Here is a 27,779-nt window from a genome sequence, read left to right as displayed (position 1 = left end):
GCAAGTGGAGAGGCCACAGCAGTGAGAGGCCCGCATACCGCAAAAAAAAAAAATTCATTACAATGCTTCTCTTCATTTCCTCTCTGGCTTCTTTTCTCTCGCAGCCTCCATGGATACATCTCGTCACCAAACCCTCTGTGTAGAGTCAGCAACGACTACCGGCAGCTCATCCTAATTCCAAACTGCCATTGTCTCTCTTCTCAGTTTCTCTCCATGTTTCCTATCCCAGCGCAGCGTTAGAACAATGGCTTCGTACGAGCTGAGTAAGTGATTTGTGACTACATTTCTGCCCTTATTAGAGGGACCTACCCTCTAAAGGGAGCTACTGCAGAAACTACCTTTTTTATCCCTCGAAAGACCTTTCCAATAATCTCCCTATATTTTTAAGTTTCCTGTTGCTTGACCTTTGATGTGGACTCTCTCAGAGCTGGGCTCTGCCTTGTCTTCATTTGGTTATTAAAGCAGGCTTTCTGTCTTTTTAAAAGAGACATTCCCAGGCTTCCCTGGTGGCGCAGTGGTTAAGAATCCACCTGCCAACGCAGGGGACACGGGTTCGAGCCCTGGTCCAGGAAGATCCCACGTACCGCTGAGCAACTAAGCCTGTACGCTACAACTACTGAGCCTGCGCTCTAGAGCCCTCAAGCCACAACTACTGAACCCACATGCCACAACTACTGAAGCCCGTGTGCCACAACTACTAAAGCCCACGTGCTTAGTGCTTCTCTGCAACAAGAGAAGCCACCGCAATGAGAAACCCAGACACCGCAACGAAGAGTAGCCCCCACTCGCCGCAACCAGAGAAAGCCTGTGCGCGGCAACGAAGACCCAACGCAGCCAAAAATAAAATAAATTTAAAAAATAAATTTATTTAAAAAAATAAATTAAATAAAAGAGACATTCCTAAAGAGGGAAGGTCATCAGAGGGCTAGGGCCACACGAAGACTGTCAGCCTGCAGAATGCTGCCTCCTGCCTCGGAACACAGGCAGGCTGCTGACAACACCTCAACGCAGGGAGAGGTGACCCTGGGTTGGAAAGCAAGGGCTAGGCCCTGGAAGCAGGCTCCTTAGCCCCTACAACAAGATAGCCACTCACCCTGGGAAGAGCAAAGGTACAGAAAACAAAGGCTCATTTGGCATCTCTGATATATTTGGAAGTGAATAAGACAAATAACTTAAAAGGGGCAGGGGAGATGGATGACGCTGCTAACTTGAGACTGTCCATATGAGTCTCTGATTTATCAGCCTTCATAAGAGCGGATAAGCTCTCGAAACGAGTGCTCTGTGATCGGTGGCTGTACCTCCTGCTAATCTGTGTGGCTTTCCTGGCTGGGGGTGCATGTGTGGAGGCTGCAGGTGACTGTCACAGGGACTGAAAATACACACTTTGATTCCATTATTCACTGATCCACTGGTTTGCCTTCTTATGCTGGGGCTGTTCGTTGTGGCATTCCAAGGTACAACCCAAAGCTGGCAGGAATTGTATTTCAGAACAGGTTTGGGGTGGGGAAAAAAGAAAACTATTGCTGAGAGTGGAGCACTGTCATTTTTTTTACCCCTATTATTACGAAAGCTGTGTTCCTTGTTTTAGCAGAATGGAGTCAGAGAAACCGTGCAGCCATTCGGAAAGGAGGAGGGGAGTTCTCCCCAAGGCAGGGGGATGTGCAGGACCCAGCAGGGGGAGGGAAGCTATTATTAAAAATAAGGATAAGAAAATAGAGCTGTAAAGTGGGCGAGTAACTGGACTGAATATTGGTGCTGAACAGTGTCTGGGCACTGTCCGGGGCTGCCTGAGTAAGATTAAAATCTGCAGGGAAATTTTGTTCCTTAGCACTGGCAGAAATTAGGAATAAATTCAATTGCATTCTGCACAATAGCTGGAAGCGATTGAGGTTAAGTGGCCTCGCTCTCTGATGTGTTAGTATTACTGAGCACTCTCTGCCCATGTGACTCCCTGCAATCTGCTCTTGGAACACGTCGCCATGGCAACTGATGATTTCTATTACAGTACATTCAAGTTCACATTCTAGGCCTGTCATATGCTTGGAAATTTCCAGTTAAAATATTTATTTATGAAAAAAGCAAAAAAGAAAAAAAAAAAAGCCACCCCCAGACTCTTTCACGGATAGAAAACAAAAAGATACCACAATGCAGCGTGATTTATCTACAGAAGAGAAGAGATTGTTGCATTTTCACTTAGCTGTTTGTTGCCACCAAACAAAAAATTCCCCATGGGGTGACCGACTTGAAATCTCACCTACTGTGGTTTGTGTGCAGGTGTAATGTTGGTCTGAGTGCAGAGTGACAGAAGTAGCCTGAAAAACCTGCAGATCAGAGTTTCCACTTGGCTCTTTGAGATGCATGGTTGCAATTTCAGCTTCCTACTAAGGTTCTGCATCTCTTTATCTTAGTCAACCCTCAGCTGGGAAAGAGCCGCACTCATTCCTCCGCCATGAGGAAGGGGAGGCAGGATCCCCCATTGGGTGGGTCAATATTCTGGGGTCCCCAGGTGTTCTCAAGCTGACCCAGGAGAGGAGGAGGGCAGCCGGGGACATAACAGGGCACACTGCTCTCTCATAGAAGCCATACCGTGTTCCATGATAAAGATCGATGTGGCTCTCTGTGTACACCTCCCAGGCACTGCCCGCAGGGCCCCAGGGACCCCCAGCTCTTTCAGGAAGACTTCTGTTTAGGCTTGATCATGCCCAGTGATTTCTCCCCAGAGAAAGACAATCAAGGGTTAACTAAACCTTTCCTGAGAAAGAAAACATTGTTTCTTAGCCAGGCACACCCAGGGAGGAGTTGCTAACAAGTCCTCCTCTACTTTTTCCCCTTAGTCAAGCACATTAAATATGTTAATAAAAGATTCCCCAATGCTTTCTCTATCAGGAGCTTCCAGGTGGCTGCGATGACCCTAGGTGCCCAATTACCTGGTGAGGGCATCCCACAACTCACAGATGGTTCTCTCCCTAGCTATTAAAATCTCCAGTATCTTGTGTGTGTGTGCGTGTGTGTGTGTTGTGGCTTCTGCTGTGTCTGATTGGAATCATATCCTTGTTCCTAGCTAGAACCCACTTTGTTTAGAGGGCCTGTGTTTTCTTAACTCGATCATAAGAGTCACTGGACTGCTTGTTTAAAATGCGTATTCCCAAGTGTACCTCAGACTTACTGAGTCAGAATCGCCAGGGAGAGGCCTGGGAATCTGTATCTTACAATCAAGCAAATTTGAGTAGCACTGCACTTGGATTGTGACCATATTGGCAATGTGAGGGCTATCTTTCGAAAATTATCTAGTGACATACTCCTGATGTCTATATATAAGGCAGTGGGCCAGAAGTCTTCTGGGAAATTCCTAACCATTATTGGCGTAAAATGTGACGAAAAAGATTGGGCAGTGTTAAAGAAATGTAAAGAATAGATGGATGGTTGTGGTTCTGGAGAGTCCCCAGTAGAAGCGTGAATGAATTCAGTCCTGTTGATACAAAAGTATTTTCTATGCAACAAAATACTCATTCCATGTATAAGAAAATAACTTCTTAAAACTCAGATTAACCAATGTGCCAACCCAGAAGCTCTAAAAAAGGAGTATTGTGCATGTATACCAGATAGGACTGTTTGAGAATGAAGTTTGAATTCTAGGGTTAAATTTCTAGTGCCACTCAGCAGCTTTGTCTATGAGGATTTACAGGACAGGTGTTATGTTTACAGATTGCTGACTGCACATGTAAGAATGTAGGCGAGGCAGCATAAAAGATGGCAACGCTAAAGCCAGAAACCTGACCTGGGAGATGCATGTTCTGTGTTCAGCAGAGAAGATACCAAGCGTAGAAGTAGCCCTTGCACGCTACACTCCGTGACTCTCTACACTCCTGATACAAGTGAGTGATGCCTGGACGTGCAACTGTGTTGAGAGGCTCTAGATAAAGACTTTGGTGTCGATACCACTCAAATTGATAGTTCTCCCATGTTGTTCTTTTGATCCAAAAGGGTAGGTGGTCATGTAAGGTGGCCTGAGGGACACTTGGAGAAATTACAGCAGACATGGTTAGTTTTTTAATCAATTCAGGAGTCCAGAGAAGAACTTCTTTACACACACACACACACACACACACACACACACACACACACACATTTCTGCAAGCTCTGAGAGAGAGAGAGAGAGAGAGAGATTTGACATGGTCTTCTAGAGCCTGGACTGATGGATCCAGAAATTACCTTTTCAGATTCTGGGGTAGATTACAGACCTGTAGGCCCTATCTGACCAAGGAAACAGCAGGACCCCCAGCCCAGAATGGCTCTGGCCAAGCCTTTATGTGGGGCAGCAGCGTCACCTAGTGATCCTGTGGTTTAAGTACAAGCTCTTTTCCTGGGAACTATCCAATTTGATCAAACTGTAATGAGATCGATTTTCCATATTAATGAGTGAGAGTAGTTGTGTGTATAATCCCAGACTGGAGATGACCCCGAATTCTGTTTCTGTTTAGCTTGGAATGCATTTTATGACTGTGTGGCATTTGGATTTTCCATCAAGTAACATAAAAGAGAGCATGGCTGAGCTCATGCCAGGCAAGATGGGCAGGGGAGGCAGAGGGGTTGGCCAGGTTAACGGGGGGTTGGGTCCTTGTGTCAGTTCATTTCTCCAAGAAGCAGATGCTGAGATGGAGTTAGACGTGCAGGAGACTTAGTGAGTTTAACACCTGTGAAAGGAAAAGGGGAGAGGGATCACCATTCGGCAGGGAGAGCCTTCAGACGGCCGTGCAGATCTGACAGCTGTGAAAAGAAGATGGGATAAGAAGAGCCTCAGCCTGCAGTGCAGCACAGAGAAGGGGTTGGCCATCCCAACTGGGAAATCTGGTGCAAAGATCCAGAAAAGGAGGGCCCTGCTACCACTGCTATGACTGGTCATTGATCGGCCTCTGCCTTGGAGACTTTCAGAGCAGGAGGCGGCCAGTTACCTGCGCTCCGGGGGGCTGATCCCCTCTTGAAGGGAGACCTAAGCAGCAGGACGCTATGGCTACCACAGACTGGAAGGGAGACCATGCCAGGATCACACACTCGCCAGCCAACCCGCACGTCCACACAGACACGATCGGAAACAGAGCATGCAGGAACACTGTGGTCTGATGCATTTAAGTTGAGTGTAAACCTAGTACTTGTTCTCATTCCATTAATTAAACCAGAAAGTGCAACTCCTGGGCAGTGTTTATTAATCCCACCTTTCTAAACAACAAGCTGCTGGCCATCCGCGGTGTGACACTGAAACCAAGTTCAACATCAACAACGTGGAACACCAACATCATCTTAGCTTCTTTGTTGAGGATGGATTTCAGTCTGAAAATGTCTATATCCTGCCCAAGGCATGAACAGTAACCTCACACCTGTGCTGATTCTCTTCTTCCTATAAACGGTCTTTGTTGCTGTTGACCATGAGACACAACTGCCCTGGTGATATGACCTGATCTCTGTATTTAAAAACATTAAGGAACTTGCTCAAGTTCAAAGATTGTCAGAAATCCAATTTGGGTGAATTAAGAAACCCAGATAGCACAACAGACAAGGGCACAAAGTTTTCAAATAATAGTTAAGCCACAAAGGCCCAGGATACCTTGAATAAAAAATACAATGAGCACTTGACAAAGAACCTTGGAAAGATCTAAAGGTAGAAGAAAGCCCACTGTGGAAATAGAGAAAAGATGAGGAAGAGCCACACACACACACACACAAATGAATGCACAACTCTTTCTAAGGCTTCTCAAGGAAAGAAAGATAATAGCAGTGGAGAAGGCAGAGTGAGTTAACACCACCAAAGAGGTTAGAGGCGAGGAAAATGGTCTGGGGAGGAGGAAGTCTGGGCAATAAAGCGGCTGGACTAATAAATGAGAAGGGGTGTAAAATTAATGATGACTCTGAGCGGCAGAGATACAGAGCTGCTCTTTTAAACAGATCTTTAACAAGAAAAATAAAGGAAGGGAGCATAGATAATTAGGAAGTAATGAAGACCTTTAAATATAGATGTTGAAATAAACCAGGTAAGGGAATACTTGAAAACATGGTACAATATGTAAATCAGCAGGTCTAGATAATGCACATTCCCCAACCTTAAGGGAATTAGTTAATGAACTTGCAGAACTACTGGCCATTGTTTTCAAAGGCTCCAAGAGACCAGGGATTATAAAATGAAAATATTTGACCAGTATTTTACCAAATAAAAAAAAAGTAGCCTTGATAATTACTATACCTGCCACTATACACTCTCCCCACCTCCTAGGGTTGTTGTCATGACAAACGGAATTAGAAATATTAGCTGGCGGTGGTGTGGATGATCCAGGCTGACAGACTGGAGCTGGGACATATGATCAGGGGTAATGCAGATATTTGACTTTTTGTTCAATGGAATGTATTTGGAGGTTGTAGAATTATTTTTGCGGGGTTTTTGCGGGGGGCTGATACATTCCCAGAAAGCAAGGAAGAGAAAGTCTTCATTGTAGGTGCCAATGTATGATGTTAAATTTTCTGAAGTTAATCCACAGATAGATAAAGCAGTGTAGGCAGTATCAAAAATCTCCAAGTATTCTCTTTAATAAATAGACTGCAACAAGTTATTCTTTATTTTAATCAAGATAAGTAATGCATTATTTTTATAGAAAAAACAAAAAATACAGAAAAGCAATCATCATCATTATCATCACCTAACATCTTTCCACGCACTATAGCACATCCTTCCCACCCTTTAAAATTGCCGCATAGTTATTTAACCAATAACTTTTGGACATTTAGATGATTTCTCCTTCTTTCTTCTTGCTGCCAGTAACTCTGCAGCTAACATCTTTAAACAAACATCTTCATATACTTATTCTTCTCTTCCCTTAGGTTAAAGTCCTATAAAAGGAATTGCCAAGTCAATTGAAATTTTCTTAGAATTTTTGTTCCATATTGCTAAATTATTTTCAAGAAAGAAGGCAGTTACCACTCCACAAACAATAAATCAAAATTCCAGATTCTTCATGTTTACACCAATTAGATTTAATACATTTGTTTAATCTTCCAGTTCAATAACATGTTAAACATCCTAAAGCCATTGAATTTGGATCATTAAATAGAACAAAACACCTAAGGAAATATATGTATTTTCTATATTGGCCTTAAACTATTTGGGGATAATTCTCTTTTCTCTCTCTCTCTTTTCTCCCTCTTTCTCTCCACCTCTCTTCTTTTCTTTCTCTCCTTCCTTCCTTGCCTGTCTGCCTGCCTTTCTTTTTGAGTCATAGCTGTAGTGACAGTTTTTTATTAAGGGGCAAGAAATTCAAATGGCACTGTTGAGAATAACAGTCTGGCTCTATCTTATAAAGTTTAACGTTTGCAAGCCTCTGAACCAGGCATACATGTTGGAGAAACACTTGCAAAAGAGAGTGAGAATGCCCAAGAATGCACACAGCAGCCCTGTCTGGCATAGCTAAGGAACTACCAACAGCCCAGGTGTACATCGCAGGAAAAGGGATGAGTAAATTGTGCCATATTCCCACAATGGACTGTCGTACAGCAGTGAAATGGATGAACCACGACTAAATGCAATCACATGCAGGAATCTTAGAAACAGCATTGAATGAAAATAGCAAGCTGCAGAAGATTAGGTACAGTACGATACAATTTTTATAAAGCTCAAAAGCAAGCAAACTTAAAAAGCTTATTGCTAGGGGTACATATATAGGTGATAAAAGCATTTTTTTCATCAGGTAAATAATGAACACAAAATCCAGGACAGTGGTTACCTCTTGGGGGAGACAGGGTCAGAGGAATGAAACAGAAGGAACTCTTAGATGCCACACCGGGAATGGTTCAGCTCCCAGAGGGATCACACTTATTCATTTTATTGTTCTGTTTTATATGTGTTATAAGCATCTGAGTGTATCAACCACAGAGAGGTGGTTATGTATTGCATCACTCGTTAGCAAATTTCATTTGCTAATACGTCAGATAGTGCTCTTATGTCCCCAAAGAGCATAAGCAGTTTTTCACTGCTAAAACCAGGCCCCCATACTTGCTGGCTAGAGGCCTGCCACCGAGAATACAGAACAGAGCCTCTCTGCGGGATTCTGCAATTCCCCAGAGAAGTGGCTGTGCCCTTACACCTCAAGTGGAGAATTCCCTTCGCTCTGGAGAATCCAGAAGGGAGGAAAATGAGCTGGCATATACTATAGGCACAGCTTCTGGAGGAATTCCCTAAGGCTCAGGGCTATGACCTTACCCATTCTCCTCTACTTTTCTAAAAATAGATCAATTCTGGTGAATGGTTAGAGGACAATAGCCTATTTTTAAAGAAGTCCTAAATAGCAAAATCATTTTGCTTAAGCAATGAGCCAAGTCACTTCTAATGAGGTTGTGGCATTACTGGAAATAAGAGATATATTTAAATAAATAGTCCATACATTACCCCAATAAATCACTTGAAAAATATTCTCGAATGTACTAAATGTATTTTTAGTGGCATGTGCCTGACCTTTCTGGAAGAAGAAAGATAATGCTGAAACATTTTGAGAATAAACATTTATCCAAATTAGTAGTCAAGACACTAGTGAAATTGTTTCACGTTTTCTTAACACCATTAACTATATCCTGCATTTCAGAAACAACTTATTTTTTCTACCTTTAGTAAAATACAGGATCTGTCTGTGAAGTAGCAGGAATATGAGAGGTGAAACTTTTTTGATGACCCAATGAGAAATCCTATAATGGTCCTATTACTTCAAGGCCTCGGGCAGGATGGATACAGGTATCTGCAACATTTCATAAAATGACTCGCAGTCCATAAAATGTTGGTTTTTTATGACTGTGTTTCCAAGTGTTTTATAAGCAGTGTGATATTCTTTCTTAATAATATTCACAATAAAAATGTAAATAAGACCCATCTATTCATTTAACAAACACATTCTGAGAACCTGCTCTCTGCCTGACGCTCTGCTAGGGACACACAAGTCTTCTCTCAAAGTCCTCACAGCCCAGGATGTCTTATAAAGCCCCCTGTATTAAATCTGCATCTGAACCTCTTAATATTATTTTCCACTGCCTGAAAAAATAATAATAATATTGACCTTGTTCTCCAGAAAATGCTTCAGATTGAGGTTTGGCAGGAAGAGGTTCCACACCTCAATCTTACTCATCTCCAATGCTTCCTCCAACCCCACATCCCTCTCACTCCTCACCCTCTGCTTTTCCCTCTTCTCTGATCATTAGCTGAGGATCACTGTCTTCCCTTCCTTTTCCTTTCCTCTCTCTCTCCCCTCTTCCCTTTACTAGAAAACTCCCAGAAGAACATTCACACCACTCTCTTCTCCCAGGAACTCCTTGTCAACTACAGCGTTTATTTTAGTCCTCTGTTCTACCCACACTGTACTCACAAGGTCAGTGGTGGCCTCCTCATCTCTAAAATAATGGCCTGGTTTTCCTCATCTTACTTGAACTTCTGCTGCAGCTGACACTGTGGACCCTGCCGTCATCTCTCTGCCTTCCCTTTGGAGAGGACCTTCTGCTAGTTTTCCTTCTGTGGGCTCCTTCTCAGCCCTCCTCACCAGTTCCCCCTTCCTCTGCCCATCCCACCAGGATTGGCACTCACACCCCAAACCGCACCCCTTCTTATCCTGCTACTGTGACCACGAGGGTTCTCCTTGTGTGCCACATGTAGTCACACATCAGTGGCCCTGGGCAAGCTTGTCCCTTTGCCTGGAATGCTGAGCCTGAAATTCTCATCTTACCCATTCCCCTTTCCTCCATCTGCCCAAATCCCGCTTATCTTCCAGGGACTGGTTTAAAGGGAAGGCAGCATGTAGTGGGTGGGGGCATGGACTTTGGAGCCAGACGATGGGGGTTCAAATCCTGATCTGCTTTGACAAGCTGTGTGACCTTGTCAGTTAATTTTAACTTCTCTGTGCCTTTATTTCCTCGACTATAGAATGAAGATAACAATAGCACCTGCCTCCAAAGATTGTTATGAGAATTAATGAGTTAATATTTGTAAAGTCCTTAGAGTGGTGTCATTGTAAGTACCATGAATGTTTGTTTAAGGGGAAAAAAGTCAACTCTAAAAGTATTTTCCAAATGTCCGAGCTTTTAATCACCTCTTATTAGCCCACTTATAATCATGTATTGTGTTTTTACATAAGTATTTCCCCAGTACACTCTGTGCTCCCTTGGTCAGGGACCCTGTCACCTCTGTATTCCAACCTGGCATGAGGCAATTGTCAGGAAATATTTGTTAAATGAGTAAAATTCATAAGGGATGGGTTTTCCAGGCTACTCGATCTTAATGGCAAATCAGAGAGTGTGAGCCTAGAATGTCCTCGGGAGGTATTTTGGCAGGAGCTGAGGTCAGGGTACTCTTAGGCACTAGCACTTTCCATTCCCGCAATTTCTTCAGCCCAGTAAACTGATCAGGTGACAGGGGCCATAATAGTGCCAAGCCCAATTAATCTAAACCAGAATGGCACACACTATACCTTTCTGTATCACATCAGTTGAGTTTTATTTTCCATCCTTCATACCTGTTTCCTTCTCTGTGTGTAGCTAATGAGCTTTACGTTTAAAACATGAAAAGCCCATAAAACATGTAAATCACAAATCAACAGTGCTTTGTTCAAGAATATCCTATTTAATCAAGAAACTTCCCAAGTAATGCACTCAATTCAGCCACCAGGTGCCAGGTGGCAATAGGCGCTGTAATGGGAGGGCTAGGAAGAATATAAGAGAAAAGCTGTGCCCCCTCCCCTTGGGTGTGAGGGCTCACAATGCCATAAATGATTAGAACACACCATCCTCCTCCTAGGTGAGCATCTTTAGAAATCAAAGCTATTCCCATAATAGCTTTACAGGTGATGCATCTGTACCTTTAATTAGCCCAATCGAGCATATAACTCGGTAAAAGTCTCTCACCTTTTTTGCTGCTTTCAACTAACTTCTGAACATTTCATTTTCTAGTAAGCTTTCGCTGCATAACAAGCAGTAATAAAATGACCGATATTAACCCATTGTTAGATTAAACAAAGTACATCATTGGCTGATAGCGTTCCATAGTATCGAGGCTTGAAATGGGTCCTATCCTATGATGAAAACATTTGGTATTTGTCTAATGAGACCATTCTTGTACCTACAAAGGAAAAAAGACATTGTATTAAAACATTTCATGTTAACGACGCTGTGTTCAGCACTTTCCGCTCCCAGCCACATCTGAGGGTGAGGCAGGTTTCTCGATATTAAATGCTGCAGTTGGGCCCATATTCTTAGCAAGATGTCTGATTGGCTACTCCCCAAATATAACTAAAATTGGCTTAAAATAGAACAATCACATGCTAACCTGTAGCATTAGCAACTCTATTAACAGCCAATTTCACATCCACACCAGAGGGAGTAAAAGGTAATTTGCTCATTATCAACACCCTCTGGCAGTGGAAGGAAATGACTGTTCATCAGAAAGTATTTTCCAGCGTAACAATAGCCGTGCCCATATGTAACCGCCTCACTCTCCCTTCCCTCCACAAATTGATCACTGGAGAACAGCTACAGGAAAAGGACTTTGAAATATAAATGGGTGTGATATAAGTAGCCTACCTGCCCACCCCTTCCGAAATCAGCCCTACCTTCATCTCACCTCGACAACCCTTTAGGGCTACAAATGAAATGTAGCCCTGTAGTGGGATCTACCCCACTGCAACAGAAATTGTTTAGATCAAAAATGTTCCCAAGTCCCCCCTACTTGACTAGTACCTAGGAATACTTTGACCAACCAATTGAGTGTGGACAGATCTTGGAGCCCACTGTAACCAGATCTAATCTGTATACTCATCTAGTAATTGAAGAAAATGAACCATTTAGAAATACGGTATTGTCCCGATGGGGCAATTTTAAATCTCACCCACCACCAATATTTCTTCAGAAGTGAAGTTCATTTGTTTGCTTTTAATTAGTGTTCAGGAAACTTCAGCATAATGTGTTTATGTATTAGGATATAATATTGTACTAGTATAGTGGAAAAGTAAAGAAACAGATTTCTTAACCATAATTCAAATAGAGACATGTTCATTGCAGCACTGTTTACAATAGCCAGGACATGGAAGCAACCTAAGTGTCCATCGACAGATGAATGGATAAAGAAGATGTGGCACATATATACAGTGGAATATTACTCAGCCATAAAAAGAAATGAAATTGAGTTATTCATAGTGACGTGGATGGACCTAGAGTCTGTCATACAGAGTGAAGTAAGTCAGAAAGGGAAAAACAAATACCATATGCTAACACATATATATGGAATCTAAAAAAAAAAGGTTCTCATGAACCTAGGGGCAGGACAGGAATAAAGAGGAAGATGTAGAGAATGGACTTGAGGATACAGGGAGGGGGAAGGGTAAGCTGGGAGGAAGTGAGAGAGTAGCATTGACATATATACATTACCAAATGTAAAATAGATAGCTAGTGGGAAGCAGCTGCATAGCACAGGGAGATCAGCTCGGTGCTTTATGACCACCTAGAGGGGTGGGAGGGAGACGCAACAGGGAGGAGATATGGGGATATATGTATATGTATAACTGATTCGCTTTGTTATACAGCAGAAACTAACACAGCAATTGTAAAGCAATTATACTCCAATAAAAATGTTAAAAAAAAAGAAAAGAAAAGAAAGAAACAGATTTCTTACCTGTCACTCTGCTCAGCTAGCTAATTTTATTTGAAAATAGTCATCTCCTAATTCCAGTCTAGCTCTCTGGGCCTTCTCCTCTTCTTCCTACATCTGTCTACCCTGTCTCCTACACACAGAGTCCAGGCTAAACTGCCTGAAGCAACTCTTGAGGTGTCACTCCCCAGCTCAGAAACTTTCAATGGTTCCCTATTGCCTCTAGATAAATTCCAGATTCTGCATCTTAGCATCTAAAGCTTTTCACAAACCTGCCTCTCCTTCTCTTCTGGCTCTCACTGGAAATTCTCATTTCTCCCCAATATCCTAGAATACAGCCCATCTTCCCTTAGAATCAAACGCAAGATCAAATGCAACCACCTCCATAGTCTTTAATTATTGTTCCAGTGGAAAGTGAACCACTGCACCTCTGAACTGCAGTAATCTTTTAGAATACTTTGCCACTTCATAGTGAATTACAGGGGGACTTACCCCAGAACTTGAAAATGAGACAAAGATTTTTCTGGGAGAGCTGAACCATATCTAGAGTCACCTTATAGAGACAGAATAGCTTTCGTATCTTCAAAATCAGACTGTACCAGAATAGCCTACTTAAGGAAAGAGATTATCAATCTTGAGATGCATAAATGGTGGGGGGGAACATAGTCACAGAGGGGATGATGTCTGGACCCCTCCTAGTGATGTCCAGGAGACAGAAAGCCTTGGCCAACAGATGATAGTACAAGCTCCATTGGTGAGACCTTTGCAATCTGAGATGGTTATGTGATGCTATCCTAGCCAGTTGCCATTCAATATTGGACTCTTTAGATATCCCTTAGTCCTAATTCTGTCACCCAAAACCCTTTTTGGTTTCTCATGTTGGTCTGCCTATATAGAAAGAGAGTGTGCTGGTCACATGGACTGAGAGTATTCCAGCTCCTGTGACAGTGATTTCTCACTGTATATTAGTTAGTTGGCTATTCATTCTTTCAATAAATATTACTGAGCATCTACTATGTGTCAGGCACTCATCTACTCATTTGAGATAAGATGGTGAACAAGAGAGTCCTTCAATCTACTGAGTTTACAGTCTAGAGGGAGATATAGACAAGTATGCCCACAATTCTAATAGAGTGTGATGACTGCCTTGTTAGGGGTGTTCACGGGATTAGGGTGGGAGCACATTCTTGAGAAAGAACCCAGGCTCAAAGAGCCAGATAAGGCTCTGTAGAGGAAATAATATTTACCTGAATCCTGAGGCATCAGCTGGAGTTAGCCTGAAGATGATAGGAGGAGGGAAATACAACGATGCACATAGCACAGGCAGCATAAAAAAGATTCAGGGTATGTCTGAGAAACTGAACATAGTTCAATGGTGCTATAGTGGGGAATGTGAGTAAGGGCAGGCAGGAGGGTCAGGAGAGCTGCACGCAGATCAAGGAGGGCCCACATACCATTTTAAGAGTCTGTACGCTATCATGAGAGCAGTGCAGAATTATTGAAAGGTTTTAAGTAAGTGAATGACATGCTCATATCTCTGGTTGCTGGAGGAACGGGCAGTATCATTAGAGATGAAGAGAAGAGGGCCAATAGAAGATTTATTTAGAAGATACAATAGGCAGGACTTGGTGAGTAATGGGATAAAGGGACTGGGAGTGGAAGTAAGCAAGAGAGAGAGAAAGAGAGAAGAATCAAGATGGTGCTCGAATTTCTGGGCTTGAATAAATGGGGTGGGTGGTGGTGCCTTTCACTGAGGCAGTGTGTAATAGTGGTTAAGAGCACAAGCTCCAGAGCTGGGCTACCTGGGTTTGAATCCCTGCTTTACCACTGACTACTGTGTAGTTTTGAGCAAGTTACTTAACCTCTCTGTGCCTCGTTTCCTCATCTGTAATGAAGACAACCAGAGTCCCTATATCAGAGTTGTTATGTAGATTACGTGGGTTAATAGCGGCATGCTCAGAACAATGCCTGGCATATAACACATGTTATATGTGTTTGTTAAATAAACAAAATAGATGACAAAGGAGGAGTAGCAGGTTTGGAGTAGAGGATTATGAGTTTCGCTTTGGAGATACTGAATCGCAGAAATCTGTGGAGCAGTCGGGACTAGCTCTCTAGATGGCAGTTGCATATATAGACCTGGAGCTCCAAATGGAGATCTGTGCTGGGGATTTTGTTCTGGGAACAATCCTCATATGAGTAGGAACTGAAATCAGTTACCTTCAAGCCTGGGCTCTTCCTCCAAGCATGAACCCCCATCCTGATCCCCTGAACATTCCTTACAAGGCAGTCATCACACTGTATTAGAATTGCGGACATACTTGTCTATATATCCCTCCAGACGGTTCACCATCTTATCTCAAGTGAGTAGACAAGTCCCTGACACATAGTAGATGATCAGTAATATATACTGAAAGAATGAATAGCCAACTAATACACAGTGAGAAATCACTGTCACGGGAGCTGGAATACTCTCAGTCCATATGACCAGCATAGGAAGACCCACATGAGAAACCAAAGAGGTTTTTGGGCGACAGAATAGATGCAACAGACCACAGAGGATGTAGGATGAGAAAGGGGAGGACAAGACAAGAGAGAACCTTTGAGACCATTTCAGGAATGGGCGGAAGGAGAAGTACTTGCCAAGGAAATTGAGGAGCAGTCAAAAAGCAAAAGGAAAACCAAGACCAGAAAGTGTTTCTAGAAGGAGGAAGTAGCCACTGGTGTCAAGTTTGTCGAATACAATAAGGACCAAAGAGAGCCCACTGGATCTGACAACAAAAGTTTGACTGCCGCCAATCAGAGTTGCTGCTGTCAGGGTTGGGGTGAGAGGAAGGTGGCAGAGGAAATATAAGGAGACAGCAAATGCAAACAATTCGTTCATGAAGATGCGTGAGTAGCAGGGAGGAGGGAGAGCAGACGGTAGATGGCGGTCAGGAGAGGCTTTTTTTGCTATAATAGAAGATACTTGAGTGTTTTTAACTGATGTTGATATGGGTTGAATTGTGCCCCCCAGAAATTCATACATTGAAGGCCTAACCCCCAGTACCTGAGAATGTGACCTTATTTGGATATAGGGTCATTGCAGATGTAATTAGTTAAGATACGGTCATACTGGAGAAGGACAAGCCCCTAATCCAGCATGACTGGTGTCCTTATAAAAGGGAAATTTGGAGACAAATAGGCACACGAAGAGAAGGCCATGTGAGTACAAAGGCAGAGGTGGGAGGGATGGGGGCAAACTACCGGAAGCTAGGTGAGAGCATGGAACAGATCCTCCCTCACAGCCCTCAGAAGGAACCAACCCTGCCCACACCTTGATCTCAAACTTCTAGCCTCCAGAACTGTGAGACAATAAATTTCTGTTGTTTAAGCCACCCAGTTTGTGGTACTATGTTATGCCAGCCCTAGCAAACCAATATGATCGCTAATGGGACTTTCCACCATTTATCATATTAATCAGGAAGTAGATGGCATGCTCCAGCTGAGTAAGTCATGGAATGGTTCATAAAGGGACTAGGCATAAAGGTGTGGGCAGGATGTAAGGAAGCTATAAGGTATGTGCAGTGCCCAGGTAGAGTAAGAATGGGCCTTGACCATCCCCAGAATTCAAGGGCCATGGGAGGGAGCAGACCTACGTGAAAGGGGTAACAGAGCAACTGGGTGGAAGGGCCTGTGACAGAAGTGTGACTGGAGCCTCAGTCACTGCCGGGGACCTGCCAGGGCTGGATCTAAGGACACACGTTCAAATATGGCACAGTCCTGCCTCCCTATGATCTCCTGCAGATGCTCTGTATCAGCCAAGCCATCCAGAGGCCTGAGGGTCAGGGAGCTGGTTGATGCAGCGCCCACAGGTCCACCTCATGGGGCACAGAGCAGAGGAGAGAGGAGTAGAACGTAAGGGACAAACAGAAACCTGGCCCAATGCCTCTTCCCATTTTGGAGCCACTTGACTACATTACATATTCAAATGTTTAAACTTTTAACTTGCTAATAAAAAGAATCATAGAGAGGGAGAAGCTATAGAACAAGGCTGCACACTGTGTGAGGCCCCTTACAGGAGGGAAGTGGACTATTTTGTGGCACCAGTATTCTCATAGTTATATTTGTCATTGTTCATTTCTGCTTCACCAGACACATACTGGGTTCTTGGCACTTTTTAATTGCTGAATAAATTTTTATATTTTCTATTTCTCTTGTTTCATCTTTGGAAATATCCATTGAGAGGGACTTTTTCTGCTATCACCTAACCTCTTGATTATTTAAAGTGACTGAGGTGTATCTCTCTTCTCCTAAAATACCTTTCAGATATGCCAGTGACTGTTAAGGAGAACAGGTCTGGTTTACAGTATGGGCACATAAGAGGCAGGAAGTGACTCCAAGAAAAGCTTCTGTTTATAGCATAATCGGTAAGAATCATTTCTTTTATCTCTGACTACAAACATTTATTTAACTAAACTTACCACAAAAATTATATTATCTAAGCTAGTATATGTTGACATGCTATCATTTTTTTTTTTTTTAACATCTTTATTGGGGTATAATTGCTTTACAATGGTGTGTTAGTTTCTGCTTTATAACAAAGTGAATCAGTCATACATAAACATATGTTCCCATATGTCTTCCCTGTTGCGTCTCCCTCCCTCCCACCCTCCCCATCCCACCCCTCCAAGCTGTCACAAAGCACCGAGCCAATATCCCTGTGCCATGCGGCTGCTTCCCACTAGCTATCTACCTTACTGCGTTTGTTAGTGTGTATAGCCAGTGCTTTATTTCAAATAGAATCTTAATTCATTACAGAAGTTAGCATGATAATCATTGATAAGAATAACAAGTCTTTTATAATAAAGGCCGACATTCACATGTTCATGGCAGTTCATCTTCGGGTTTTGCAACCTGAATAATTTTTTTTTTTTTTGCGGTATACGGGCCTCTCACTTCTGTGGCCTCTCCCGTTGCGGAGCACAGGCTCCAGACGTGCAGGCTCAGCGGCCATGGCTCACGGGCCCAGCCGCTCCACGGCATGTGGGATCTTCCTGGACCGGGGCACGAACCTGTGTCCCCTGCATCAGCAGGCGGACCCTCAACCACTGCGCCACCAGGGAAGCCCCTGAATAATTTTTTAATCCCACAAAGTAGCACCAGCTATGTGATAGTCTTTTGAGCCCTTGGGTTGGCTTTTCCAAGTGAAATTAAGGAACTGAGTTGTGACAATCCATCTCAGAAGTCTTCAGCTTCTCACACCATAATTAGGACTACAGTCCATCAGTTCCCTCCTTCTTGAAACAGAAAGACCAAATATGGAAGTCAGTCTAATGCCTAGACTATCCACGTAAATATCTGCACACTGTATTATTTATCTATGGCAGAAAAAAAAGGGATGTAATAAAATACAGAAATTTTTATAATGGGGGTAGAAGGTTGCTCCTGGGTAAATCATTTGAGGAAAATCAGAATTGAGCTTTGACACAATTTCTCCCTCATATGAATAGTGGGATTAAGGGGAGGAGAGAGAGCGGGCCACAGAGAACATCAGTGATGGCAATGAGGAACCCAGGTGAGTCAGAGAAATGAACATGAAGGCAACCCAGAAAAGCAGTATTCAGAATCTTCCTGGGGAAAAGATGTTTGAGAGCTGGACAGCACTGTGGGAAGGAAACTTGTGAAGCAATGAGGAAAAGCCATAGATAGCCAAAAACTTTAATTTTTAAAAAAAGTAAAATTAAAAAAGCAAAGACAAAATGGAGAGGAAGTGTGGAGTACCCCACAGCCCAAGCTGTCTTCAAATAAAATGCACTTCCATGAATGGTCCTGACAATTCCTAATTTTTTTTAAAGTCACGCCTACATGCTGCAATGCACAGTAATCTTTTTATTTTTCCCTTCATCTGGTGGACAGAAATTCCCTTTGAAGCCTCTTTGTGATCGGAACTGAGGGAGCGCCGGGGTTCACGGGGCCTGGCGGCTCTCCTCCCTCACTGCCACCTGTGCAGTTGATGCACCCTTAGTTACAAAGCCTTGGACTGCTGCTGCCTTCAGTCAATCCGTTTAGCCGAAGGCCTCTGATTTGTTCACATTTACTACAACCCATACAGAGGGCTGGAGGATTTTTTTTTTTTTTTTTTACTATTGATCTGGTGCTTTAAGAGGGGAAAAAATCTCCTTGGCTGTCTAAACACTATTGATCCCTGCTTGGGAGTCGCAGCAGAAGTGTAGAAAGGGCGTGGATGAATTGAAATTTCATTTCCGACAACTTGTTCCTGTTATTTTTACCCTTTTGGACGGAGAGAAACAAGTTGCTGCGGCTTCAGTCAATGTGGTCGATAGCTCCACTGAGAAACTCAACACGGCTTCTGCCAGTGGTTTGGCAATGAGACATGATGTTGGATTTAGAGTGTGTGAAGCTGAAGGATGCTGGTGAAAATCACGAGGTCTTAATGGCAACCAGAGGCAGAGCAACTGGCTTTGGGCTCACTGAGACCCAGGGGCTTGTGACTTTGAAGAAAAGAAGGCTTACAGAGACTAATGACACCCCCATTTGGGAAAGGCCCTGAGTAGTCACACGAGAAGCTTCACCGATTACAGGGTCCTCACTTCTGACTCGTGGATGGCTGTATGTTATAACCAAAGGAGAGGTACTCTCTAGCTGAAGCTAAATTTCAGACTTCAAAGAAGAGCGTTAGGTTGAGCTATTCCAGGAGGTTGCCCACGACCTGTCCAGGAAAAGGACCAACGCAGAAACTGGAGCTGCAGGCCCGCAAGCTGCAGGCCTGCTGCAGGCCCGCAAGGAACTAGGGGATGATACTGGGTCTGCAAGGGCACACATCTGCAGCCAGCGGCCTCAGGAAACCCGCCTAGCCTGGAGCACGCTGACTAGGTGTGGTTTGGTGCCAACAACACCAGCTTTGTTCTTACTTTTATTAGATGCTCAAAGAATACAGGAGAGAACCAGGCACCTTCTTCCTAATGGCAACATCTGGCTTTTATGCAGCCATGCACCTTTGATCCTTAAGGATCCCAAAGCCCTTTACAATCTGCTGTAGTGCTAATGGCCAGAGCAACGATCTCACAGCAAACGTGCCAAGTATTCCCCACACTGGCTCCCTTTTCTCAGTTTTTCAGTGTATAGAACAGTTCTCCACTCTGGGAGGGAAGAGTCCAGTTTGGATCCCAAACACTTCTTTTGTCACGTTTTTTGCAAAGTTTGTCCTCCCTTTTTTTAACTAAAAGTACCATTCTTAATAAACAGTACTTTATTTACATTTCCAATTATTTTACAGGCCTATTTCTGCCCCTATCCCCATCCCTCCCATTCCAGAAAAAGATGGAAATTTTCTCTCCTGGGAGCTAAGAATCTGCATTGCCGATGAGGTTGCAAATTCAGACGCAATAAACAGAATTAAGAAAAACTGAACTGGCATTTGACAGAAATTGTAAAATGACACTCAGAAATGTTGCTCTTGTGGAAATTACTGATATTAAAATATAAATCAGTGTCTTGTGTTTCCCGAAGCACCAGGGGCTCTATTAGGTTATGCAGTTTGATTGCTGAGCTGAACCTAAGAGACTTGGCAGTTCAGTGCTGAAGTTATCCCAAAGAATTTAACCCCTCTCCTGCTGGAGAGCAGGCACCCAGGCAAATGCCTATTGATCGTAGCATCTCCAAAAAGCCTTTGCTTTTCCACTGAACCCTTTGAAAACTGCAAGAAGGTGGAGGGGGCTAACATGGGGAGAGAAGGTAAAGGAATTTGGAAAATCCTTTCTCAGGATAACAGTCTTATTGCATAGTATCAGGAAGAAGGCAGCAGAGGGTAACTCAAGAAGCAGATTCTATGAAATTTTTTATTAATTATAACGGGGAAAATAGTAGACACCAGCATGACCAAGTGACCAAGGTCAATATCATTGGTAATAAGACATACTGATAGGGTGTAAGATGCTAACACTGGGGAAGTTGAGGAAAGGGTATATAGGAGCTCTCTGTACTATGTTTGCAACTTCTCTGGAAATCTAGTATTATTTCAGAAAGGTCTGTATGTTCCTGTTTTTTCACCAGAGTCAACCATTGCTACCTTTGTAGAGACAAAGCAAATCACAAAAAACCATAATAAAGGCAGATTGTGTTGTTTTAAAAGGTGAATAGATAAAGTGCCATAGGAGTCTGAGGGGTTACCTACCTGGCGAGGCTGCTGTGAGGATTATTGTTCTTTTATGTTTAGAACAGTACCTTACATATAGTAGCTGCCACACAAGTGTTAATTAGCACATGTGGTTGGAAGGAAGATGACAGAAATGGCTATTGAGTTGGGTCTTGAAAGTGTATGCTTTTTGGACAGAGAGACAGATACCTCATTTTTAAAAAAAGAAAGATACTGAGAAATCAGGTGGGAGAGTTCTCAGTATGTCGGTTGATCCTAATGGCAACCAAGATGAAATGGAGTGTGTACTTCAAAAGAGGAAATTTTACTAAATGGCATGGGAATAATGATGGTGGCAGTAGGAGGGCTAAGTATGTTGCTCCCTTCCCTACGCTGAATCACGCTACTCCATACCTCAAGTGGAGAAAGAGAAGGAGTGAATGCAATGAGCTGATGTATCAAGAGAAAACGAAGTCAAATCAAGGGAGAGAAAGGAACATTTGAGAAAAATGTTTGTAGGATCAAAGAGTTGGTCCACAATGAAACAGGGGTTCCAGAACCTATAGTAGAAGCAGCTAGTGGAGGTCCTAGAAATGAAGAGTGAATTGTAAAGAGGTCTCTTGGAGAGGACTATAATTAAGGGTACTTTATCCCTTTGCATTAGATCTAGCTGCATAAAACAGAGAAAATCCAAAACAGTGACTTAAGATAGAAGTCACTTATGATAGAAATTGCTCTCTCTGGGGAATTCCCTGGCCATCCAGTGGTTAGAACTCCACAATTCCACTGCAGGGGGCACAGGTTCGATCCCTGGTGGGGGAATCCCTCATGCCACGTGGTGTGGAAGTAAGTAAAAAAACAAACAAACAAATATGTAAGAAATTGCTCTCTCTCTCCAGGGCTGGCATGGTGGTTCCATACCATCAGAGACCTAGGTTCTACCTCTATGAGCACTACATCATGTTCCAAATGGTTGCTGGAGCACCAGCCACTAAATCAGCATTTCAAACAATCGGGAAGGAGGAAAGAACAAAGAACGGCACATTACTCTTTAGCATTTCCAGGAAGTTCCCACAATATTTCCTCTTACATCTTACTGGCCAAAACTTAGACATATAGCCATACCTGGCTACCAGAGAGGCTGGGATAGGTAGTCTTTTGGATAAGTACATAGACACCCCAATAAAATTATGGTTCTGTTACATGAACGATTAAAAGTATGGATATTGGAACACGCAACTGACAGCCTCTGTGAAAAGTACCAAAAGAGATAGCCATGGGGAGAGATTTTCACCTGCAGCAGTGAGTCTGATAAATCCTGGGACCCCTTCTCATGTTCCTTCTAGACACTTATTTCTTCTGCCATTCCAAAGTCTCCTTTAGGAAGACCCAACGGGCCCTGCTTCCTCTCCAGAAAAGCCTCAGTCCTGGGGTTGAACTATGACCCAGTTAGTAACCCTGGCAAAACCATCCCCTTCTACCACCTCCCCCATCAGATATGCGCTACATGACCAGGGACTTCTTTCTTTTTGAACTGGATTTGGATCCAAAGAAGTAGACTGTTCATGCCAGGCCTTCACACAGTATGGCTCTGTCCATGCATTCTTGGCAGAAGTAATTTATTGTACAAGGAGCACCCTGTCAATTCATGGTGTTCACATATTTTTAAATGGAAGAAACATTGAACATCCTTTCATCATTTCAATAATTAAGACCCCTAGGACTCATCACCCTTTTCTCATTGGTAGGAGATAGAACATTGGAGAAAAATTTAAAACCTAGCAAAAGTAAAGAAAGACTCATGGCTAAGTGTAAGTAAACCTGTTATTTTGATAAATCCCCAAGGATAGCTTTAACTTTAAACTAAATAGCATCTCTTTCTGTGAAAACATAGAAACATGTTTTAGATGAGAAAAATAGGTCCTTGATATTCTTCCGTCTAGGTCATGAAGGAAAAGGAACAGATGGTGTGGCTTTAAGGCCAGTAGTCCCTCCATATACCCAAGCAGTTACCAGTTCCTTGGGGAGAGAGCTAGCATCAGTAATCTGTGATGATGGCGTTTGTGTAACCTAATGAAGGTAGATGGTGTATGAAGTACTAACATGTGTTTCCCATCCTGCCCCTGTTCAACCTGTGTTTCACTGAACTGTTCACTTGTACTTTTTTCCTTCTTCCCCCACAAATAAACAAAGTCTCTCTGAGTTAAGAAAGGGGAGGGAGGGACTTCCCTGGTGGCACGGTGGTTAAGAATCCGCCTGCCAATACGGGGGGCATGGGTTCAATCCCTGGTCGGGGAAGGTCTCACATGCCACAGAGCAACTAAGCCCATGCTCCACAACTACTGAGCCTGCGCTCTACAGCCCGCGAACCACAACTCCTGAGCCTGCGTGCCACAGCTACTGAAGCCCGCACGCCTAGAGCCCATGCTCCGCAGCAAGAGAAGCCACCACAGTGAGAAGCCTGCACCACAACAAAGAGTAGCCCCCAGGGCTTCCCTGGTGGTGCAGTGGTTGAGAGTCTGCCTGCCGATGCTAAAGGACACGGGTTCGTGCCCCGGTCCGGGAAGATCCCACATGCCGCGGAGCGGCTGGGCCCCTGAGCCGTGGCCACTGAGCCTGCGCGTCCGGAGCCTGTGCGCTGCAACGGGAGAGGCCACAACAGTGAGAGGCCCGCATACCGCAAAAAAAAAAAAAAAAAAAAAGAGTAGCCCCCACTCGCCGCAACTAGAGAAAGCCCACGTGCAGCAACGAAGACCCAACACAGCCAAAAATAAAAGAAAGAAAGGAAAAAAAAGAGGAAGAAGAGAATTTGAACATAAATAAGAGAATTTGACCCTGGTGAAATCAATGAAATGGGCACAAATGGGGAAAACAATAGGACCCCAGGTAGGTTTAGCAATCCAGGGGCAGAAAGGGCTTTTGACAAATACCAGGAATGGGGGACAGAGAAGTAAACAGAATCTTAAGATCCTATCCCCTTCCTCTCAACACCTTTCTAGAGAATGGTGGAAATGATGGTAGGTACAATGATGGTAGAGCAGGTCCAAGAGGAGAGGGCCTGAGACAAATCTCACGTGTGTGTGTCTCTCTCTCTCTCCTTCTGCATTAGGAGCTTCGTCAGGGGATGAAAAAGGGCCAGAAGACCCAAAGCCTACAGTAAGACAAAGATGTAATCTATGCAGCCTGATGACCAGGACACAGACATCTCAGCACACTTCAGCTGGGAGAGATGCCCATGACCATGGACCAGGAGCCACTCCTGATGCCAGGTTGCATCCTAGGACCTCAGAAATGAGGCACACTCTGGAGAGACCTAAATAGGTGGAAGGAATCATGAACTGCTTCATTTTTAACCTAAAAATGATGGAGTTTTCTCAGAAATAACTAAGATTCTGTTTTCTGCCATTTGGGGGAAATGGGGTTTAACAAAGAGGTTGAGTAATAGAAAAATAGTTACCTTTTCTTTGCACACCTGAGTTCATACCTGCTACACTAGTCACCCATGTGAGATGCAGTGTTAGGTGTTTCTCGGGAATCTGTAAAGTGCTCTACGTGGGGGCTGAGGCCAACTTCAGGGGCACAAAACATCACTATGTTTTGTGATATGACACATGACATCACCCTGACCAAGTTTTTGTTTTCACTACAGTTTTTTTTTTTTTTTTCCTGCTCACAACTGTCACCAAGAAAAAGCCTGCTAGAAAGGCAGATGGCAGAACTTTCGAATACAAAAAGAGTAGTTCCCTGGGCAGTTGCAACAGAATTGGAGATGCTGGTGGAGGAGATGAGGCACGAGGATGTGAAGGTCTCAACAGTGATGCAGGAGATAGCAGCACAGAAGATGTAGAATCAGTTTAAGAAGAGAGAAGACATTGACGTCCTGGGCCCAGAGATCAGTATCCATTGATCAGGTAGGGGGCCTCTCCCTCTGTGATGAGTTCTCTCCTCTACAAAATATTTGTCCAGCCACACTCCTCAGAGGGCATTGTGAAGGTTCCCGTGTTCATTTTATGAAGGCTCCCTCAAAGCACTCTTCCTTATCCATCTGGCAAACATTACTGTCAAATGCTTCGAAAATTTATCATATAACCCTTCCCTTTTTTTCCCTTTTTTTCATCATAAACACTTCCAAATTGCCTACTGCTGCTATTAATGACTCACAGGATTCCCATGTCTCCTTCATGGAACACAGTTCAGCTCTCTATTTTTCCTCTGACTTATTTTACTTAGTAAGTATATTTTCATGCAAATGTGAGAGCCTGTGCCTGCCACTTTTCCTCCCAAATGCTCTTGGCCCTTGCAACGATAGCTGTGTAACTCCATAGTAGAAGAAACCAGCACAAGTTAGACAATCATTTTTCTGTCTTTGAGACAAAATTTTATTTGATTTAAGAATCATTTCCTGACTATCCAGTAAGTCTACCTCTAGAGGAATATTATTCTCAAGGATATGTTTACTCCATTCCAACTTTTGTGTGATGCTTGGGTTAAGTTCACGATTCCTATTAAAGAAGAATGTCCATCAAGGTAGAACCTGAACCAGTAAACTTTAGAGCTAAGAAAGAAAACAGTCATTTAGTACAGCTCCTCAGTTTACAGAGGGAGAAACAAAGGCTTGGAGAGGTGAGTGCCTTTCCAAAGGCTACTCCTTGACCTAGGTGCTGGGTCAGGATTAGCAGTTTACTGGCCTAGAGACCTATTCAGTGTTCTTTTAGGCCATGCTATTTTTAATCTTCTCATTTGCCTAACACCGTAGAGTAAATGTTTGCGTCCCCTCAAAATTCATGTGTTGAAATCCTAACCGCCAAGGTGATAGTGTTAGAAGGTCGGGTCTTTGGGAGGTGCTTAGGTCATGTGGATGAAGCTGTCATGAAAGAGATTAATGCCCTTATAAAAGAGACCCCAGAGTTCTCCCTTATCCCTTTCACCATGTGAATTTACAGCAAAAAAAGAAACAGCCATCTCTGAAGTGGGTCCTCACCAAACACCTAATCTGCTGGCACCTTAATCGTGAACCTCTCAACCTCCAGAACTGTGAGACAAAATTTTTTCTGTTGTTTATAAGACATGCAGTCTGTGATATTTTGTTGCAGCAGCCCAACCAGCTAAGACACCTTGCATGGAAATGATTTGTAACATTCACCAATATTTCCTCTTGGGGGTAAAGGAAGAATGTAGGCGTAGCCATATGACTTGTTTTGGCCAATGAAATGTGAGCAGAAGTGAAGTGTGTCACTTCTACTTTAAGAACCTGTATGTGATTCACCTAGTTCCCTTCCTGCTGGGATGGCAACAGGCAACATGCTAGATGACAGAGGTTCTACTAGCTGAGGACAATAAAGAGCAGAGCCCCAGCTGACTCATAAACGACGTGCAGCACAAATGAAAAATAAACCTTCATGGTTTTAAGTCCCTGAGATTTGTGGATTGTTTGTTACTGCAACATCACCTAGCCTCTCCCTACTGGGTAAGCCCAAGCTACATCACCATTCCCATGATGCATCTCTCTGCATGAAGACATAAGAGGGTAAACAATGCAGCAGATCAGAATACAACCCCATAAAACATTCCAAATTCTCACCAGCAATCTTGCTTCCTCTTGGCTTACATTAGGGATGTGGTTCACTACAAAGAATGAGTATTTTGATAGCTTCTCATTCTTGGAACTATTCTGCAGGTAAGTGCTTGGTGGAAATTTCCTCTGGTCTTAGAGTTTAAAACATAATGAATTAGATTGTTTTAATAAGTGCAGTGCATTATGACTTCAAATGCGTCATCCTATACTTACACACATACATGTGCACAAATCTTTGGTTTTCTTTGAGGCTTTTTATTTAGATAATTCTCAGCACTTTACAAGTTTCCTAACTTTACAAGCACCAACATTACAGTAACTTGATGCTGCAAAAAAATCACATTATCATATATTTCCAAATTAATAGTTAGAAATTATGGAAGGGAAGCTCCCCATGGAGTAGTAAGAGAGCCTCCCTGGCCTTGGGTAAGTCACTTAGCCTCTCTGGACTTCAGTTTCCTCCTCTGTAAAATGGGGACAGTAATAGTATCTACCTACCAGGGTTATCATGAGAATGAAGTTGGTGTGCACATCCCATTTGATTCATAATTAGTAGTTAACTATATTTGAGCCACTGAATACTTAGAAATCTAGAAAGTAAAATCATTTCAGCCCTTTTACTTTCCAAGAAAGATGTGTTCAGAAACTATTTAGCCTACCAAGTGGTGATTTTTTGGAAAAGATGTAAAACCACGGTCCTGTCTTCCTAGCAAAGGCTTTAACACACTTTTGAAAACACAACAGATGGGTAGGCAAGTAGGTATTGCTAACAGTTCGGAAATTTTTCCAAACTCCCTGCTCAGAGCACACATCCAGGTGGGAAAATCTTTAAAGGGCCAGACTCATTTATGCTTTTTCCATCTTAAATTCTTGGACTTTTTCAGGTTTATAACAAAGCTCAGGAAATGCTAAAGCTTAAAGGAGAATTGAGAGGTACCCAGCAAATGAAAGATGAGGTAAGCATCCTCACTCCTCTATGTACGTAGAGTTGAAACTTTGCTACAAGGGACATCTTTTCCAGTTTCATGATTCAAAATTCCAATAACAACATCCCAAAATGTCACAGACAGAGGTGGACAGCAAAGCATGACATTTAAAAGCCCAGACTTGAGCTAGGTGAGTCTGGGTCCATATCTAATAGCGGTGTGATATTGGGCATGTTACTTACCCTCTCTGAGCTTCCTTTGCCTTACCTAGAAAATATGAATAATGAGCACCTATTTCAAAGGCTTGCTGTGAGGATTAAGTAAGATACTGCATGTAAAACGCCAGTGCTTGGGGCTTAAGCACTTATTAAATATTGTTGCCGACATTTTCTCTTTATCTGGAATGATATGGAAACGGAGTGCTCTGATGACTCTATTATTTTGGTCAAACTGTGTTTATGTATTCCCTGACTTGTTCCAGAA

At 43.1% G+C, this 27,779-nt stretch overlaps 1 long non-coding RNA gene across 1 annotated transcript; it reads left to right on the top strand.

The window, feature by feature from the left end:
* Positions 1–16,963: 16,963 nt before the first annotated feature.
* LOC113627332 (uncharacterized) lies at positions 16,964–27,327 on the top strand. Its single transcript, XR_003435521.1, has 3 exons — positions 16,964–17,067; positions 23,905–24,706; positions 27,255–27,327. It is a non-coding gene; the product is annotated as an uncharacterized LOC113627332 (long non-coding RNA).
* The last annotated feature ends 452 nt before the right edge of the window (positions 27,328–27,779 follow it).

The sequence above is a fragment of the Aethalodelphis obliquidens genome, unplaced genomic scaffold, assembly GCF_003676395.1.
Source record: "Aethalodelphis obliquidens isolate GAN/ISIS:26980383/991018 unplaced genomic scaffold, ASM367639v1 scaffold20, whole genome shotgun sequence".
Lineage (NCBI taxonomy): Eukaryota > Metazoa > Chordata > Mammalia > Artiodactyla > Delphinidae > Aethalodelphis > Aethalodelphis obliquidens.
The sequence above is the reverse complement of the archived record's forward strand: the minus strand, read 5'-3'. Positions and strand labels throughout refer to the sequence as shown.